This window comes from Arachis stenosperma, chromosome 1 (assembly GCF_014773155.1).
Source record: "Arachis stenosperma cultivar V10309 chromosome 1, arast.V10309.gnm1.PFL2, whole genome shotgun sequence".
Taxonomy (NCBI): Eukaryota; Viridiplantae; Streptophyta; class Magnoliopsida; order Fabales; family Fabaceae; genus Arachis; species Arachis stenosperma.
Window position 1 is genome coordinate 48,011,101 of NC_080377.1, and position 6,205 is coordinate 48,017,305.

The 6,205-nt window shown below is 40.3% G+C and overlaps 1 non-coding gene across 1 annotated transcript; it reads left to right on the forward strand.

Annotated features, from left to right (window-relative positions):
- The first annotated feature begins 3,272 nt into the window (after nt 1–3,272).
- Nucleotides 3,273–3,380, forward strand: LOC130947432 (small nucleolar RNA R71). Its single transcript, XR_009072673.1, has one exon. It is a non-coding gene; the product is annotated as a small nucleolar RNA R71 (small nucleolar RNA).
- The last annotated feature ends 2,825 nt before the right edge of the window (nt 3,381–6,205 follow it).

Genomic DNA, 6,205 nt, shown 5'->3' on the forward strand with positions numbered 1-6,205 from the left:
ATAAGTTCTTGGGATATAACCTCATGAACTTCTACGTCCTCTCCAATCATGATGCTATGAATCATGATAGCCCGGTCTATAGTAACTTCGGACGGGTTGCTATTGGGAATGATTGAGCGTTGGATAAACTCCAACCATCCCCTAGCCACGGGCTTGAGATCATGCCTTCTCAGTTGAACCGGCTTCCCTCTTGAATCTCTCTTCCATTGAGCGCCCTCTTCACAAATGTCTATGAGGACTTGGTCCAACCTTTGATCAAAGTTGACCCTTTTAGTGTAAGGGTGTTCATCTCCTTGCATCATGGGCAAGTTGAATGCCAACCTGACATTTTCCGGACTAAAATCTAAGCATTTCCCCCGAACCATTGTAAGCCAATTCTTTAGGTCCGGGTTCATACTTTGATCATGGTTCTTGGTGATCCATGCAATGGCATAGAACTCTTGAACCATTAAGATTCCGACTTGTTGAATAGGGTTGGTAAGAACTTCCCAACCTCTTCTTCGGATCTCATGTCGGATCTCTGGATATTCACTCTTTTTGAGTTTCAAAGGGACCTCGCGGATCACCTTCTTCATGGCCACAACTTCATGGAAGTGGTCTTGATGCACCCTTGAGATGAATCTATCCATCTCCCATGACTCGGAGGTGGAAGCTTTTGCCTTCTGTTTCCTCTTTCTAGAGGTTTCTCCGGCCTTAGATGCCATAAATCGTTATGGAAAAACAAAAAGCAATGCTTTTACCACACCAAACATAGAAGGTTTGCTTGTCCTCGAGCAAAAGAAGAAAGAAGAGAGTAGAAAAAGAAGAAATAGAGGAGATGGAGGTGGCTTTGTTTTTCGGCCAAGGGGGAGAAGTAGTGTGTAGGTTGTGTGAAAATGAAGGAGTGAAGATGGGTTTATATAGGGGTGGAGAGAGGGGTAAGGTTCGGCCATTATGGGTGGGTTTGGGAGGGAAAATGGTTTGAATTTTAATGGTGAGGTAGGTGGGGTTTTATGAAAGATGGATGTGAGTGGTGAAGAGAATGGTAGGATTTGATAGGTGAGGGGTTTTTGGGGAAGAGGTGTTGAGGTGATTGGTGAATGGGTGAAGAAGAGAGAGAATGGTTGGGTAGGTGGGGATCTTGTGGGGTCCACAGATCCTGAGGTGTCAAGGATAATTCATCCCTGCATCAAGTGGCGAGCAAAAATGCTCCTTCTGCCAATCCTGGCGTTAAACGCCGGGCTGGTGCCCATTTCTGGCGTTTAACGCCAGCTTCTTGCCCATTCCTGGCGTTAAAAGCCAGTCTGGTGCCCCTTTCTGGCGTTAAAGGCCCAGAATGGTGCCAGATTGGGCGTTAAACGCCCATTCTGCTATCTTCATTGGCGTTTAAACGCCAGCAGATTTTCCTCCAGGGTGTGCTATTTTTTTTCTTTCTGTTTTTCATTCTGTTTTTTGCTTTTTCAATTGATTTTGTGACTTCCCATGATCATCAACCTATAGAAAACATAAAATAACAAAGGAAAAGAGATAAATATAACATTGGGTTGTCTCCCAACAAGCGCTTCTTTAATGTTAGTAGCTTGACAGCGGGCTCTCATGGAGCCTCACAGATACTCAGAACAATGTTGGAATCTCCCAACACCAAACTTAGAGTTTGAATGTGGGGGTTCGACACCAAACTTAGAAGTTGGTTGTGGCCTCCCAACACCAAACTTAGAGTTTGACCGTGGGGGCTCTGTTTGACTCTGTTTTGAGGGAAGCTCTTCATGCTTCCTCTTCATGGTTACAGGGAGATATCCTTGAGCCTTAAACACAAGGGAGTCCTCATTCACTTGAATGATCAATTCTCCTCTGTCAACATCAATCACAGCCTTTGCTGTGGCTAGGAAGGGTCTGCCAAGGATGATGGATTCATCCATGCACTTCCCAGTCTCTAGGACTATGAAATCAATAGGGATGTAATGGTCTTCAACCTTTACCAGAACATCCTCTACAAGTTCATAAGCTTGTTTTCTTGAATTGTCTGCCATCTCTAGTGAGATTCTTGCAGCTTGCACCTCAAAGATCCCTAGCTTCTCCATTACAGAGAGAGGCATGAGGTTTATGCTTGACCTTAGGTCACACAGAGCCTTCTCAAAGGTCATGGTGCCTATGGAACAAGGTATTGAGAACTTTCCAGGGTCCTGTCTCTTTTGAGGTAATCTCTGCCTAGTCAAGTCATACAGTTCTTTGGTGAGCAAAGGGGGTTCATCCTCCCAAGTCTCATTACCAAATAACTTTTCATTTAGCTTCATGATTGCTCCAAGGTACTTAGCAACTTGCTCTTCAGTGACATCTTCGTCCTCTTCAGAGGAAGAATACTCATCAGAGCTCATGAATGGCAGAAGTAATTCCAATGGAATCTCTATGGTCTCAGTGTGAGCCTCAGATTCCCATGGTTCCTCATTAAGTAACTCATTGGAGGCCAGTGGACGTCCATTGAGGTCTTCCTCATTGGCGATCACTGCCTCTTCCTCCTCTCCAATTTCGGCCATGTTGATAGCCTTACACTCTCTTTTTGGATTCTCTTCTGTATTGCTTGGAAGAGTACTAGGAGGGAGTTCAGTAACTTTCTTACTCAGCTGACCCACTTGTGCCTCCAAGTTTCTAATGGAGGACCTTGTTTCAGTCATGAAACTTTGAGTGGTTTTGATTAGATCAGAGACCGTGGTTACTAAGTTAGAGTGGCTCTGTTTAGAATTCTCTGTCTGTTGCTGAGAAGATGATGGAAAATGCTTGCCATTGCCAAACCTGTTTCTTCCACCATTATTGTTGTTGAAACCTTGTTGAGGTCTCTGTTGATCCTTCCATGAGAGATTTGGATGATTTCTCCATAAAGGATTATAGGTGTTTTCATAGGGTTCTCCTATGTAATTCACCTCTTCCATGGAAGGGTTCTCAGGATCATAAGCTTCTTTTTCAGATGAAGCGTCCTTAGTATTGCCTGGTGCAGCTTGCATTCCAAACAGACTTTGAGAAATCATATGGACTTGCTGAGTCAATATTTTGTTCTGAGCCAATATGGCATTCAGAGTATCAATCTCAAGAACTCCTTTCTTCTGATTCGTCCCATTGTTCACAGGATTCCTTTCAGAAGTGTACATGAATTGGTTATTTGCAACCATTTCAATGAGTTCTTGAGCTTCTGCAGGTGTCTTCTTCAGATGAAGAGATCCTCCAGCAGAGCTGTCCAATGACATCTTGGACAGTTCAAACAGACCATCATAGAAGATACCTATGATGCTCCATTCAGAAAGCATGTCAGAAGGACACTTTTTGATCAATTGTTTGTATCTTTCCCAAGCTTCATAGAGGGATTCACCTTCCTTCTGTCTGAAGGTTTGGACTTCCACTCTAAGCTTACTCAATTTTTGAGGTGGAAAGGACTTTGCCAAGAAGGCATTGACTAGCTTTTCCCAAGAGTTCAGGCTTTCTTTAGGTTGTGAGTCCAACCATATCCTAGCTCTGTCTCTTACAGCAAAAGGGAATAGCATAAGTCTATAGAGCTCAGGGTCAACCCCATTAGTCTTGACAGTGTCACAGATTTGCAAGAATTCAGCGAAAAACTGATGAGGATCTTCCAATGGAAGTCTATGGAACTTGCAATTCTGTTGCATTAGAGAAACTAATTGAGGCTTAAGCTCAAAGTTGTTTACTCCAATGGCAGGGATAGAGATGCTTCTCCCATAGAAGTCGGGAGTAGGTACAGTAAAGTCACCCAGCACCTTCCTTGCATTGTTGGCATTGTTGTTGTTTTCGGCTGCCATGTCTTCTTCTTGTTTGAAGATTTCTATTAGACCCTCTACAGAGAGTAGTGTTTTAGCTTCTTTGAGCTTTCACTTCAAAGTCCTTTCAGGTTCAGGGTCAGCCTCAACAAGAATGCTTTTGTCTTTGCTCCTACTCATATGAAAGAGAAGAGAACAAGAAAATATGGAATCCTCTATGTCACAGTATAGAGATTCCTTGAGGTGTCAGAGGAAAAGAAGAATAGAAGGAGAGGGTAGAAGAAGAATTCGAACTTATCTAGAAAGATAGAATTCGAATTATTGATAATGGAGGAGTGTTAGTCCTTAAATAGAGGGATGTGAGAAGAGGGGAAGAATTTTCGAAAATAAAGTAAGAGATTTTGAAATAATTAAAAGAAGTTTTGAAAAATTGATTGGTGATTTTCGAAAACTAAGATCGAAAAATTAATTTTGAAAAAGATGTGATTGAAAAGATATGACTAAAAAGATATGATGGAAAAACAATTTAAAAAGATTTGATTTTTTTAAAATTAAGGACTTGGCTAACAAGAAAGTTAAAAGATATAATTCAGACATTAAACCTTTCTCAACAGAAAAGGCAACATACTTGAAATGTTGAATCAAATCATTAATTGTTAGCAAGTATTTTTGAAAAATGGAAAGAAATTGATTTTGAAAATATATGATTGAAAAGATATGATTTGAAAAAGATTTTATTTTGAAAAATTATGAAAATTTGAAAAAAATTTGAATTAAAAACAAAATGTTCCCTCTTGTGCCATCCTGGCGTGAAACGCCCAGAATGGTATACATTCTGGCATTTAACGCCCAAAATGCTACCCTTTTGGGCGTTAAACGCCCAGCCAGGTACCCTGGCTGGCGTTTAAATGCCAGTTTTCCTTCTTCACTGGGCGTTTTGGACGCCTAACTTTTTCTGTGTAATTCCTCTGCTGTATGTTCTGAATCTTCAATTCTCTGTATTATTGACTTGAAAAGACACAAATTAAAAAATTTTTTGAATTTTTAATGATGAGAAAAAAATCAAAATGAAACTAAGATCAAATAAACAATGCATGCAAGACACCAAACTTAGAAGTTTGTATACTATTGACACTAACAAATTGAGAATGCATATGAGAAACAACAAAACACTCAAGACAAGAGAATTTAAAGATCAGAGCAAGGAAATCATCAAGAACAACTTGAAGATCAATGAAGGACATAATGCATGTAATTTTCGAAAATTAGTAGAATAAAGACATGCAATTGACACCAAACTTAAAATTAGACACTAAACTCAAACAAGAAACATAAAAATATTTTTGGTTTTAAGATTTTATAAATTTTTTTGTGCTTTTTCGAAAATTATATGGAAAAGATGATAAAGAGATTCAAAATTTTTAATAAGAATTCCAGGAATCATGCAATGTTAGTCTAAAGCTTTAGTCTAAAGAAATTAGACATGGCTAGCCAAGCTTCAGCAGGACATTACATTCAAGAGCTAAATTGATGAGAATCAATCAGCTTTGGTGATGATAAAAACATCACCTTGAAACTCTAGAATTCATTCTTAAAAATTCTGAAGAAAAATACCTAATCTAAGCAACAAGATGAACCGTCAGTTGTCCAAACTCGAACAATCCCCGGCAACAGCGCCAAAAGCTTGGTGCGCGAAATTGTGATCATCAATGGCGCTATCAACATGGTACGCTCAATTGCAATCTCAACTATTTATCACAACTTCGCACAACTAACCAGCAAGTGCACTGGGTCGTCCAAGTAATAAACCTTACGCGAGTAAGGGTCAATCCCACAGAGATTGTTGGTATGAAGCAAGCTATGGTCATCTTGTAAATCTCAGTCAGGCGGATTCAAATGGTTATGGAGGATTAATGATTAAAAGATAAATAAAATCATAAAATAATGATAGATATACTTATGTAGTTCATTGGTTAGAATTTCAGATAAGCGTATGGAGATGCTTTGTCCCTTCTGTCTCTCTGCTTTTCTACTGTCTTCATCCAATCCTACTTACTCCTTTCCATGGCAAGCTGTATGTTGGGCATCACCGTTGTCAATGGCTACAGTCCCATCCTCTCAGTGAAAATGTTCAACGCGCTCTGTCACAGCACGGCTATTCAGCTGTCAGTTCTCGATCATGTCGGAATAGAATCCAGTGATTCTTTTGCGTCTGTCACTAACGCCCCACACTCGCGAGTTTGAAGCTCGTCACAATCATTCAATCCTTGAATCCTACTCGGAATACCATAGACAAGGTTTAGACTTTCCGGATTCTCAAGAATGCCGCCATCAATTCTAGCTTATACCACGAAGATTCTGATTAAGGAATCCAAGAGATAAACATTCAAGCCTTGTTTGCTTGTAGAACGGAAGTGGTTGTCAAGCACGCGTTCATAAGTGAGAATGATGATGAGCGTCAC